The sequence below is a fragment of the Gopherus flavomarginatus genome, chromosome 3 (genome assembly GCF_025201925.1).
Source record: "Gopherus flavomarginatus isolate rGopFla2 chromosome 3, rGopFla2.mat.asm, whole genome shotgun sequence".
Taxonomy (NCBI): domain Eukaryota; kingdom Metazoa; phylum Chordata; order Testudines; family Testudinidae; genus Gopherus; species Gopherus flavomarginatus.
The window spans coordinates 72523421-72538209 of NC_066619.1; the positions used below are offsets into that span (position 1 = coordinate 72523421).

The following is a 14789-nucleotide window of genomic DNA, read 5'->3' on the forward strand; positions in this document are numbered from 1 at the left end:
CCTTTTTCCCTGAATTGCCCTGGCAGACGCCATAGCACGGCAACCATGGAGCCGTTCAGCATTTTTTTACTGCCACCGTATGTCTACTGGACGCCACTGACAGAGGCGATACTGCAGCACTACACAGCAGCATTCATTTGCCTTTGCATGACAGCAGAGATGGTTATCAGTCGTTCTGTACCGTCTGCTGCCATTGTAAATTGGCAATGAGATGATGGTTATCTGTCATTCTGTACCACCTGCTGCTGTCATGGGTGCCCCTGGCTGAGGTCGGCCAGGGGTGCAAAGACAAAAATGGGAATGACTCCCCGAGTCAATCCCTCCTTTATGGTATCTAAAAATAGAGTCAGTCCTGCCTAGAATATGGGGCAAGTGTACTAGAGAAGCAGTGTATCAGAAAGCACAGCCGCTCCGTGTCAGATCCTGCAGAAATGATGAGCTGCATGCCATTCTAGAGGGTGCCCCTGCAACAACCCCACCCGTTGCTTCCCTCCTCCCCAAACCTTCCTGGGCTACCGTGGCAGTGTCCACCCCATTTGTGTGATGAAGTAATAAAGAATGCAGGAATAAGAAACACTGACTTGTCACTAAGATAAAATGAGGGGGAGGCAGCCTCCAGCTGCTATGATAGTCCAGGCAGTACAGAATCTTTTCTTTACACATGAAAGGGAGGGGGCTGATGGAGCTCAGCCCCCAGTTGCTATGATGAGGACAGTTACCAGTCATTCTGTACCATCTACTGGGAATGACCGGGAATCATTCCTATTTTTACCCAGGCGCCCCCGGCCGGCCTCCCCTGAGGCCAGCCAGGAGCACTCATGGGCTCATGACCAGGACGGCTATCAGTCCTACTGTACTGTACTGTCTGCCACTGGGGAGAGGAGAAGAGAGGATGCTATTGTTTACTGCTGCAGCACCGTGTCTACCAGCAGCATGCAGTATATATAGGGTGACATATAAAAAAGTCAAGAAACGATTTTTCCCCCTTTTCTATCATGGAGGGGGAGGGGTGGTAAATTGATGAGATAGACCCTGAACCACCCCGGACAATGTGTTTGACCCTACAGGCATTAGGAGTTCAGCCAAGAATGCAAATGATTTTCGGAGACTGCGGGGACTGTGGGATAGCTGGAGTCCTCGGTACCCCCTCCCTCCCTCCATGAGCATCCATTTGATTCTTTGGCTTTCTGTTATGCATGTCATGCAGCACTGTGCTGTGGACTCTGTATCATAGCCTGGAGATTTTTGTCAAATGCTTTGGCATTTCGTCTTCTGTAACAGAGCTCTGATAGAACAGATTTGTCTCCCCATACAGCAATGAGATCCAGTATCTCCCGTACAGACCATGCTGGAGCTCCTTTTGGATTTGGGACTGCATCACCACCTGTGCTGATCAGAGCTCCAAGCTGACAAACAGGAAATGAAATTCAAAAGTTCACGGGGCTTTTCCTGTTTACCTGGCCAGTGCATTCAAGTTCAGATTGCTGTCCAGAGTGGTCATAGTGGAGCACCGTGGGATAGCGCCCGGAGGCCAATACCGTCGATTTGCGGCCGCACTAACCCTAATCTGATATGGTAATACTGATTTTAGCGCTACTCCTCTCATTGGGGAGGAGTACAGAAACCGATTTAAAGAGCCCTTAATATCAATATAAAAGGCCTCTTTGTGTGGATGGGTATAGCATTAAATTGGTTTAAACGCATAGTGTAGACCAGGCCACATGCATGAAGCTTTATAGGGAAAATGCTGAGCTACATGACTATTATATCTTCAGCACTAGCAATTTCAAACATAATTTGGATCTCTAAAAGTAAATTATCTGCTCTTGCAGGAACCAGAATATTAGACATATACTGGGAGAAGGGAAAGGTTATATTTATAAAGAACTGCTTGATTCAAAAAGATGGACCAATATAAGTTTGTTTGAACAACAAAAGTGAAATAAATCTGTACATCACAACAGCAGCATCACTAATTGGCATAACCTTTGCTAGCTGCGATACAGCACAGCCAATATTTAGAGAGGCAGCAACAAGAAGTTCTACATAAAGACTTTAGGTTGACACTGACAACAGACTATATTCTATTACCAAGCAGTGCGTACAGGTTAGCATGGTGGCAAGAAAATGCAGAGGATTCTGCATTACTAGGTATTTACTAGGTATTGGGAGTGCGCCTTCCAGCTCAGCCAGACAAACTTGTGCTAGCAGGGCTTGAGCTACCATGCTAAAACCAGCAGTATAGACTTTGCAGCTTGGGCTGAAGCTCAGGCTCTCAAGTCCAGGGGGTCAGGTGGGCTTGAGAACATTCAAAAGTTAGAAAATGCCAGTGTTAAGGTTGGAATAATTCATTGTGCATATGGAGTATGAGACGGTCTTTAATCACATGATCACATACTATTGTTTCCACAGGACCCCCTGCTTACATTCCGTGTTCCTGCTGGCTCCCAGTCCTCATCTCCCTTCCCTGGGTTCCTCATCTAATCTCCCCTTGTCTCCCACCAGCTCTTTGCCCAGCCAGTCCTCCGCACTTTAACTTCTCATTGGAGGTCTTCCTTCCAGGGGAGGTTCTAGCTTTTTTGCTGCCTCAAGCTTGGCAGTCAGGCAGCCTTCAGCGGCGTGCCTGCGGGAGGTCTGCCAGTCCCGCGGCTTCGGCACACCCGTCGCCAAATTGCTACCAAATCCATGGGACCAGTGGACCTCCCATAGGCTTACCACCGGCTTGCCGTCCCAGGCACGTGCTTGGGGTGCTGGTGCCTGGAGCCGCCACTGCTTCCTTCCACTCGCTCCACTAGTTTCCGTCTCCCTCTCTACAGCCAGCTACTTGTTCTTCTCTGTCTCCCTCTGCCAGCTCCTTGCCCAGCAAATAATGTCCTCCATTCCCACAAATTCTCAATTTCCTTTCCCCACCTGCTGTACTACCAGCCTCTAGTCATAGATCAGGGTTTCTCAAACAGGGGTCGACGCTTGTGTAGGGAAAGCCCCTGGTGGACCAGGCCAGTGTGTCTATCTGCGCCATCCGCAGGTCTGGCCGATCGCTGCTCCAGGCCAGTGGGAGCTGCTGAAAGCGACGGCCAGTAAGTCCCTTAGCCCATGCCACTTCCAGCGGCTCCCATTGGCCCAGAGCAGCGATCCGCAGTCGCTGGGAACCGCGATCAGCCAGACCTGCAGATGGGGCAGGTAAACAAACCAGCCCAGCCCACCAGAGGCTTTTCCTACACAAGCGGAGACCCTTGTTTGAGAAACCCTGTCGAAGATGGACTCCTTCCTACTCCAGGTCCATCTCTGGGCCCATCTGTAAGTGAATCAGGCAGTTTCTCCCTCCACATCGCTTGGGTCCAGGAAGGAGAGCACAGACTCCTCGCTCTCAGTTCCAGTACCTGGCCCCAGCCTGACTCTGAGCAGCCCAGATCTGCAACTGCAAGTAACTCCTGCTAAATCACGAGCTGGAGCATGCTAGGTGCAGATGGACTCTTCAGAACTCTTAAGAACTATTAAGCTCTTGCAAATCTCTAGTGACCATGTGTGAACTGCGATTTTTCAAAAGTTTATAACTTTAGGCAAATCTGGGCAGATTATCACTGGTATGGCAAAAGAAATATCGCTGACACGAAGGCCACACTCCTGAAAAATTTCAAGTCCCTTCTCCAAAGCTTTGAGGTGATAGATATTTCCAAAGAAAAGATTTGCCCATGTTAAATTCTGTCAAACAAGATATTTTTCACTAGTCTTATTCTTGGAATCAGAGCCGTTTCTGGCTGTAATTTTTCAATTCTGGCCTCAGACAGACATTTGGCTTGAAAAATTTCAACCTAGATGGTTAAAGTTTGGAAAAGTTATAAGCAACTGAAACCAGTATCTTTATAATGGGAAACGCTGGACAATCTTAATAAGAGCCGGTGCTTCCAGCCCCACCTATAATACAATAAGAATTATATATTTTTATCATGCCAATGACAGCGAATGAATAATGGCAGTCTATATATACACACACAAGTCTGCTTATTTATTTTAGATTTAAAAAAAACTTTAGCATTAAGGTTAAATATTATGTCAAAAACTTGGGAAACTGTATTAATGTTTATAAATATTTAATACGCCAGGACAAAGCTGATACTCTAATAGGTATAAGCTGGTTCCATTTTCTTTTTTTCTCCATTGTCTGTACTGCGATGGAAACATTAATTGTTCTTTACAATAATGTTACTTTCTCACCAACTAATTTGTATTTTTTTATTTACTACTGACAACTGAGCAATAGAAATATGTACCCATATAAATATGTTTTCAAAATAAATATTGTATTAGAAAAAGTCATCAATACACAAGATTGGTAAGTATCAAGTAATACAGACAGTTATTCTTGAATTATCACATAACACCAACTACCCATATATCTGGGTTAGAATTATTCCATCCTAAACTGAAGACATATTTGGCCACTGTAGATGCATAGCAAAATTAAGGTACAAAATTTAGTTTAAAAAAAAAACAAAACACAAATATCAACAAAACAATCACTCCTTTTTCAACCTCAAAATAACGTCCACATGCTACATCCAAATACTTACATATGTAGTTTTAAAATATTCTGTACAGCAAACATTTGCAATGTACTATAAAGATTTTTTTTAACATAAACATTAAGGCATGGAACTTGAATGCAATTCAACAGCACAAAGCAACACTGTACAACATTTCAGAACATGAAATGAAAAAGTATACTGGGGCAGATCTACCAGTGATGTAAACTATCACAGTGTCATTGAATTTTCATAGCTATGAAAATTTATACCCACTGAGGATCTGCCCCATTGTTTACAGCTTAAGTTGCAGGGGTAATTATACTGCCAGATTTAGAATCTGATCACCATGGGATCCTTCAATGAGCAGAAATATTATTATTTTTATTCCCATAATGCCTGCAGGCCTCACTGTGCTAGGCATTGTACAAACACCTAAAGAGAGAGCATCTCTGGGCAGGACTATCCCAGAAGAATTTAAAATATAAACAGAGAAAGAGTGATGAGAAGGAATCAGAGGCAGAGAGAAGGGAAAAGACTTGCCCATAGTCACACAAATAAACGAGTGGAGAGCAGAAAATAGTATCCAGGTTTGCTGAGTCCCAATTCAGTGCCCTATCTACCACACCATGCTGCCTCCCTCTAGTCAAGACCTCAACCCCAGAGAAAATAGAACAGGGATTAATTTAACATTCTTACAATTCTTAGGTTAAAAAAACTACATCTTTCTAGTAGCAGTTATTTGTAACAACAGCAATAGTAATAATTTTAAAAGTATAATTTATTCAACTTTACAATAAATACATAATTTATTGCATCTATGTACACAACTATATCTATAAAGATAAAATTCAGTGTATGTACAGAATGTATGTATAGAATATATTTGCTCAATGTTTTTTAATTTGGCATGATTGAACTAGAAAATTTACTTCAATCATAAAAAATAAATCCAATCAATATTTAACTACAAAATTTTAATCCTAGAAGTCCACAACAGAGTTGATCTCCACCATGTGATCTTACTGAACACTTCTAAAGTTATTCGGTTTTTTTAAAAAGAATATCTAAATAATACATGCATAGACTTATAGACTCTAGGACTGGAAGGGACCTCGAGAGGTCATCGAGTCCAGTCCCCTGCCCTCACGGCAGGACCAAATACTGTCTAGACCATCCCTAATAGACATTTATCTAACCTACTCTTAAATATCTCCAGAGATGCAGACAGAAGACTCATTTATATGGCAAACCTTGACATCGGATTACTGCACTGTGCCTCCACATGTCTCAGAAATTAAGTCACCAACACTATCCAAATCTACCTCCCTCTTTCACACAGAATCCTCAAATTCAGAGATCACTATACCTCCCCACAGAGTGTGTTTGCACTAACATATTACTGTATGTTAAAGGGGAGCTCCAACAGGTTTTCCTATTCTGTTTAGAAATCAACAGTTCCCAGCACACAAGTACAAACTGGAAATTTAACTGATACACAGTGTCACATCATGAATAACATTTCTTAACCGACTGAAAACAACAGCAGTGACATATCAACAAGAACACATTCTGTGTCTTAATATTACATCAGTCTACTGTACCACAGTAGAATCAACATCTCACTATACCCTTACAATAATCATCCAATTTCATATCCAAATCCTTCCTCTTCTCATCCACAATTTTATTTCTGCAAACTGGTAACTCTGCAATCCACATCCAGCTCAGAGCAAACAAACAAACAAACAAATTCTGAACCACAGACACCATCCTCCAGCTTTGGTTTGGGCCTTGATAGCTCCAGGGCTGATCACTTAAAACCATGATTTTCTCTTCCCTCAAAAGGTTGAGGGGACCTCTTAATCTTTAGCTAAAATGAACCTTTCCCAAGTAATGAGTTTCTGGCACTATAGATCTAGGGATAAAAACATTAAACCTTGCTAAAAACATTTAGGGAATCTAGTATGTTGTGAATGTTACTCTCCCAATATGCATTTGTCCTTATTAAATCTCCAGGCCAGGGGCATTTTTTCAAATTTTCTGTCTTAATAGCTGGAAATATTTTAATATCAGGCAGATAAGTTACATAATCTTTGCCATTTTTTCATTAGGAGTCTGGAGAATAGCATTATCAGCACTGACAGCGTCTGGGCATTTGAGTAATCTTTTTATAGTACTTCAATTTAATAACATCCAAGCCTGAAACGCTGTGTGCCTGATAAGCAGCTCACACAAATCCAGAAAGTAAATGTTCTTTGAAGTTTGTATGGTTTTTACACCGGAAATACTATGCATCAGTCACACGGGAAATGACATGCACAGGTCATGCCAAAAATGCAACCCCTCAGACAGATAAAGAATCTGAGCTCATGTTCTAACCCAGATTTCTAAATTGGCAGCACAGCACCCTGATAACATACCATCAAGCGAGCCTGACTAAGACAATTTGTTAATAAACTGTGTGTACACAGGCATCACAGGAATGTCTCATCTCCCCCTCTTTTAAAAGGATACTTACTTTCATCTATGCAATGCATCATAAGTGATCACAATAAAGCATAAAAATAAATTAGATTTAGCAAAGTTATGAATAACCAGGATTAAAGTTTATCTGATCTGCAAGTTACATCCAGACTTCCTGGCTACCATCCCTGAGCTCTACCATTAAGATTCTCTGCTTGAATCCCCTCCTTAAACTGGATATCTGCAACAATGTGAGATCTACCATAACTCTTTAGGTGATGTGGTTATACTGACTCTCTGCTGTCTAAGCATTCATTAGGACAACAATCTTGAAAGGGTTTAACACTGAATCCTTTATAAGGTTTAACCTTGAATAAAATCCTACCATTCAATACATAGTGGAGCAAATAGAAAAGATATGGGGCTTACCTTACCCATAAAGGCACAGAGGGTGCAAATTGCATCTCACTGTCTCTAGGGAAGCTGAACCAGTGCTCTAAGGTGACACAGAACATTCTGTCTTTCAGATGCTTGGCTGGCTGCTTCTTGCTCACGTGCTCTACGTGTAACTGATGGCCCCTACCTTAGGTCAGAAAGGCATTTCCCCAGGTCAGATAGGCAGTGACCTCGCTTCCCCCCCCCCCCGCCACACCTCCTCTGAAGCATGGGACATGGGTCATCTTCCAGAATTAACTGGGTATCAATCCTCTGCCACTGCAGGGCCTTGGTGCATCTGTTCTCTTCCTTTGGCACACAGTAGCTTAGGCTACAAGTACACTACAAGCTTGGGGTGTAATTCCGCTGTTCGTGTATGCATACTTGTGCTCGCTCTCAATAGCAGGAGTACAAACAGCAGCGTAGCCACGGTAGCGGCACGGTGGAGCCATGGGGAATACAACCCTATCTGAAACTGATGGGAAAATATTTGGCACAGCTCAGCCATGCCTGCGCTGCCACCACCAGTGCTACACTGCTATTTATACTCATGGTGCTAGTGCAAGTATGTGAACACAGGCACTAGCTTATAGTGTACACGTAGCCGTAGCCTCCTCACGGTTCTAATACTTTGGTCTAATTGGAGTTGTCGGGCTTTGCGTGCAGATGGGCTGGGTGCTTTTGGTGGCCTATGACATACAGGAGGTCAAACTACATGGTCTGATGGTCCCTTCTGGCCTTCTATATATGATACGATACCGTGATTCAATGTGCAAGTTCCATCATGCAATGAATCAGGTCCATTTGTTTAATCTGATTTAACGTACAGGATATTCAGTTCCAGGCTAAGATAAACTACCCATGAAATGCAAAGAGCCAAATGTGACCCTTAGATGAGAAGTTCGCTCACTAATGTCAGTCATTAGTGGCCCCTAAGAGTTCAACATTCACATAGGAGGGCAGAAGCTTGCCTAACGTGTATAACCGAAGGAGAGAAAAATTAAAAAGACATTTTGAAGGAAGAAAGGATAAACAGGAAAAGAAATTTCTATGCAGTTAACATATAAAACGCAAATTACAGACCCAATACTTTGAGATGCTGAGCACTTCTTAATACAGTATACGCCCGATTTTCCAAAACTCTATTACCTGATCATCCACATTATCCGAATCCCTGCCTCATTCTCCATGCTGGGGGACAACAAAGAAGGGATTTGGATAATGCAGAGGTCTGAATAACAAAGAAACTCCCAGCCACAGAGAGGCCACTCTGTTGCTGAATGGCTCCTATGGTGGTGCATGGAGCCATTTACAGCGCTGCTGTCATGGGACTGAGGATACATCTACACCGGGATAAAAAAAAGCAAAACCAAAAAAAAAACAAAACCAAACACCACTTGTGGCTTGCCTGGGTCAGCTGACTCGGACTCTCAGGACTTCAGGACTGAAAAATTGCTGTTCAAGCTCAGTTTGGAGCCCGAGGTGCGAGACCATGCGAGGCTGCAGCCTGAGTGAGACCATCTACAGACCAATTTTTAGCACTGCAGCCTGAGTCAGCTGACCCAGACCAGCCATGGGTCTTTTATCCATGTGTAGACATACCCTATGTGCTCCCTGCACTGCCGCAGGGCCGGTGACACCCAATCCTGCAGGATTTAGGTGCAGGTAAGACTGCAGTCTTGGCACAACAGAGCAGAGTCCTGGCCCCAGGTCTCTGCTCTGCCCTGCCCTCTCAGGACTGTAACCTCCCCAACTCCACCCTTGGCGCCTGCAATAATCTAGAGAGCAGGAGCAGCAGTGCAGGGAGCCCTCTACAGCTTGCTGTCACAGGAGGAAGGGAGGAGGGCTGCAACAGCAGGGCTGCAGAAGGCTTCCTGCACTGCTGCTCCTGCCCTGATTATCTGAGCTCCCGATTATCTGAATAAAATCCGTAGCCCCATGTTAGTGCAAACCAGGGGTTCTCAAACTGGGGGTTGGGACCCCTCAGGGGGTCACAAGGTTATTATGGGGGGGGGTGTCACGAGCTGTCAGCCTCCACCCCAAACCCCGCTTTGCCTCCAGCATTTATAATGGTGTTAAATATATAAAAAAGTGTTTTTAATTTATGGGCGGGGGGGTCGCACTCAGAGGCTTGCTGTGTGAAAGGGTCACCAGTACAAAAGTTTGATAACTCCTGGCATATATTGTAGATCAATGAGAACCAAAAGGTACACAGACCAGACCCACAGAAATGATGCTTTAAAATTTGGTGGGTACTTTCTGCTGTTTGAAAGTCATTTTTACATGACATGCAATGTAATGTCATTCTAACAGTCAATAAACCAGTGCATTTAGCTTTGATAGATATGAAACATATGAGCTGTTTATTATTACCTTAAGGGTCAGTTATGCATCTATTCTTCAGTGTTTAAAGTGTTCTCAGAAAGGGTCAGGTCTGCCCAACAGTGGAATGTCATTTGTAAACAACAAAAAATTAAGGTCTTTTCAACTTATGTAAATACAAGTATCACCAATTTATCAACGAGTACTAGAACACTTATCTTCTAAGTACAGTGGGAAACTAATCTCTCCTACATACCAATATGCAGTATATGCTGCCTTTTAATACAATCTCTGTACACCTTTAATACTGTTTTTCTTTACCAGAGGTCAGGCTAGATAGTGGGGTGAGAGGGGGAAACCAATGTGAGATGAAGTCACTATGCCTGTAAAGGAGTACTATGTCACTGCAACCACCCCATTACAGCCTGACCAATGAGGATTCAGACTGCTTTCTGATTGTCCAATAGCAAGACTGCCAAACACAAGATTTCAAATCTCAGAAGGCAAAAATAAGGCCAGAAGATTTATTTCCAACCTGAAGTACGTACAAACCTGTTACCAGTTCCCCACATGTACATTACAGCACTAACGCAAGCAGAATCATATCCTAAAAAGAAGTGAAAACTTACAGAAAATACAGCAGGGTGGGAATTGTCAATGCTGTATTTGCCAATGGGGCTTGTACCCATGTCAGGCTCCCTCATTTGTATCTGCTCCACTCTCTGGCCCAACACAGCAATGTCTTTGTATTGGGTTGCATTTATGACTCGAGCAGCCTCATCCTTTGCATTTTTGTTACTCTATTATTTTCTTGAAGCAGGAGTAATTAGGGTAGTGGTGGTGAGGTAGACATACAAATGTGAAATTCTGAAGGACATCCCTATGTCATGGGTTCTTGTTTCACTCCATCAAACCTGGTACTGTCCCTTTCATTCTTCATATCTTGTACTATGTATAGAATTTTGTCATCCTTCTTCCCATGTGCTGTTCTCCTCCAGAGACCTCACTCCTCTACCTCCTCTCACCAAAAATAATAATAGTAAAAAAAAAAAAAAAATCCCTGGGGGGGGGAGATAGTATTCAAACACCACTTTGGTGAAATTTCTCTCTCCCTCTCCTTTAAAAGGAGTGCATAGATTAAATAGTTTGTCCCTAGCATTGTAAGTGATTAAAGAACGGACACTTGTATCCAAGAATGCAAGCAGCAACCTTAATTTTCTGAACTGCAGAAATCTAAGCAGAGGTAATGAAAAGCAAAGGGAAGAAATTATGTACCTGAGAAGGGATTTTTTTAAAATTTGGTGCTTTAGAAAGAACATACCCATTAGAGAAATGATGTCCCTATCACAGTTTACAGAGCAAATGGCAAAAGGAAATGGCCACATAAAACAAACAAACCACATTTTAAAAAACGAATGTTTTGTAAAAATGAGATACCTGCAGAAACCTCTCTTGGGGCCCCATTCTGCCTTTGGCAGATGCGCACAGTTTCCATTGACTTTGACGGGAATCATTTGCATATAACCAAGGACAGAATTGGGCCTTAAATATATACTTGATAAGGCCCAAATCCTGCAAACACTTATGTGCGTGCTTAACTTTACTACAGCAAGTAATCTCACTGTAGACTACTCAGTGGGAAGTAAAATTAAGCACATGCATAAACAACCACCATCTTCATATATATATGGAAATAGACTATGTAAGAATAAAATCTCACTGTGCACATTCATCCAGGTATTCTGCAAAAAAGTGGGAACATTCTGAAGTACAGCCCCACTTCGAACATTGTGAAAACCCGAGGGGGAGGGTGGGTCAGTTACCTTTGTAACTGCAAATAATTTTTCTGCACTTAATTGGTTGTCTGTAACAAACTGCTTAAGCGGTATTCATGATGTCAGCTTTTAAGAACACATTGTGTATTACACTCAGTAGTTAATGGTACCATTGGCCTAAACACATGGATCTGAATAGTGATTATTTAATTCTGGATGTCCTATCTCCCGACTGATCAAACCTCAAAGTGAAATCTCTCCAAATAATGCTTCACACCACAGCACTGGCAGCAGCTAGCCTGTTTCACAATACTACAACCAGGCCTTGTTGGACCTTATGAATTATTTACAACGTTAACAAAGCCTATCCTACATTCTGACGAGTGGCAGCACAGATTTTTCAGACCAGCCTCTCCTAATGTCTCTTTCCCCGCCCAACCCCAAATTTCTTTTTTGAGAGGGTAGAGGAAGAGGGTCAACCAGAGAAGCTGCTGATATATGCACCAATATTGACAACCTCAACTCTGGAGATCAGCAATCACTGAAATCATACTGCTCTGATGGGAACATGACTGGCTTACCATGGAAATCAGTTTTCCTTGCTGTATGTGTGAACTTCATTGGGGGAAAAAGGCAAACAAAGGAAAAGGACATATCAACTAGATATCAAGATTTTGTTTACCTTTACAATAAAAATCAGAGATTAGATCAGCATGCTATTTGCAAAGCAAAAGCAAAACACACACACTTTTGCATCCATGGTGGGGGAAGGGGCAGATTTTTGTCAGTTTTTCCTAATACTGGCAGAAATCTCAGGGAAAAAAAAAAAAACATTCGTTGCAAACTGTATGGATAATGATTAATTTTTACCTTCTGTTTTGTGCAATTGACACACAGAAAGGTATGTGTGCATTAATTTTACACACACACACACACAGTATATGTTCAGAGATTTCTACATTATCCACTAGTTCTAATAATTGAAGTGAGGATATAACTTCCCTACATAATTATGTGCATTACTGCCATATTTTTCACCAAACCAGATGCACTAGATAGTGCAAGTAGGGAGATGGCCACAGAGCGAAAAACTCACGAAGACTGTATGATCCTAGGAAAATTCCCAGTGCAGCCATTTTCTCTAAATGACTGTGATGCTACTCTCTCTCTCTCAATGGGCAAAAACAAAAGCCATAAGCAGGAAGGAAAGCCAGGAGAGAAAGCAAGACCAAAAGAATAGGTACAAAACATGGACACAAACCAAAGATACAAACAGCACTTACACAACACTTTACATCTTTCAAGTACTGCAAAAAAAATTAATATTTCACAGATGGCGAGGAGAACTGGTAAGAGGAAGCCAAAAGAAAAAGATAGCCTTGGAGGCCCTATTGTTCATATCACACCTACTGGGAAGAAAAGAGCTGTGTGTGTCACTTAAATTTAGAGGTGAGCAAACAAACTGTCTCAGTAGCTCTAGAACACAAATGTAATCAATTCCATCAAAGCATAGGGGACAGCTAAATTTTAAAAAAATTCCCAGAGTGAAAGATCACAGAATTCCCTAGATATTTCCTCCCATCGCAGATACTCGGAGTGGGAGGGCTGCCTGTGTCAAAATTCCAGGTGAAATCATTGAATACAAGACTGGAAGAACTATCTTAATATGACTTAAAGTCCCACCCAGTAACTGAATAAAATGAACTCCTAACCTGTAACAACATTCCAAAGCAATACAACACAATGAAATTGCTATAGTTAAATATTGTCTGCTCTGGATGACCGTTCTAGCATCACCCTGCCAAGACACTGCACTGATTTGAAACTTTTACTTTTGAAACAGGTATAAAACCAAAACATACACAAAAATTGGGAGACATTTGAGGTTTTGCTGAACTAGCTTGAAAAGCAAACAAACAAGAAGGACATAATCTTGCTCCCACTGATGTCAATGGCAACAGCCACCTTGACTTCAGTGGGAATATGACTAGCTTTCAGAAGTGCACAATCCTATTTAAAAGTAGAATGGTCAGAGTGCTAATCAAACGGCTGTTGCACTAACACAGGTAATGTAAAAAGAACAGGCTCTCATTTAAAAAAGCAATCAAGCTTATAATACCTTTCATCCCAAAGCTATATAACATATAAAAATAAATTACCCCACGCCCCACTATCCTGGGATGGACTCCATCAACCAGCAAGCATATAGTACTGCCTAAAAGCTAGAAGAAGGGGGTTAGTATTGGCCAAGGACATCAGGGCAGCCTCCCACTCTACAAAAAGCATCCAGGGATCTTTAGTGTTTATGCTGAGTTGACAAGACCTTCATTCTTAAGTTCCCTTTTGCAAGATCCACACAGAGTTAATGAAATGGAACTTCTATAATTTAAAAGACTAATAAAATATACGCACAGCACTTTTATCATGGAAGAAAATTTAAATAAAAATTTAAACTGTACTGGTTCCTATCCTGAACTGCATAATTCTACACTGACATGGACCCTCACTCCTCACTTGTGCCCTTTCCACAGTGTTCCATTGACCCTCACTCTCACTGGTCTGCTAGAATGCCTGTTTGTTTCCTTATTCATTTTATATTTCCACTCTTTATCTTGGTATATAGTTTTTTTTCCTAGGTATGATCACTGTCATACAGCTAACTCTCTAAACCATTTACTCTTTTGTCTCCTTCCTTCTGTGAAACATTATATGATGCTTTTCATAAGACACAGTATAAAAGAAATAAACTGCATGGCATATTAAATGTATGTCAAAAGAGGAAAAAGGATTTTTTTAAAGCAAGACAATGTATTCTGTGGAATATTAAAACCATGTTTTAACCCCAATAAGACGCTCTGGGCTGTATGTTGTGACCAATATCAGAAATTTTCAGTCCAATCAAAGCTACTTGAATGATATGCCCAAGGCATTTCAATAACTGTAAAATATGCAGCTTAGAACAACTGTTTAAATATTTGCATAATACTTGAGGAGGCTTTAATTTCAAATCTGCTTAAAAAACATAATGCTGTCAGAGCATAAAAGAAACAGACACACCTACAACAGTAAGTAATAAATATAGCAGTTTTTCACACTGTGCTGCAAGAAGTAAAAGTCCCAGTGGCTTATTTCCTCTCCCTTCCCCCAACTAAAATAATATTAATCTAATCTGAAAAAACAGCATTACCTTGGCTGAACATAATCTAATACATCATGCGATTCTATCAAAGTTGTTGGCTTAATAACGCTGTTTGTTTTCCACCATCCT

General features: G+C 41.8%; 1 protein-coding gene across 3 annotated transcripts in view; it reads right to left on the reverse strand.

The window, feature by feature from the left end:
- The window catches only part of MCC (MCC regulator of WNT signaling pathway), a 341462-nt gene that overhangs the window by 229943 nt on the left and 96730 nt on the right, over positions 1-14789 (reverse strand). The window lies entirely within an intron of this gene.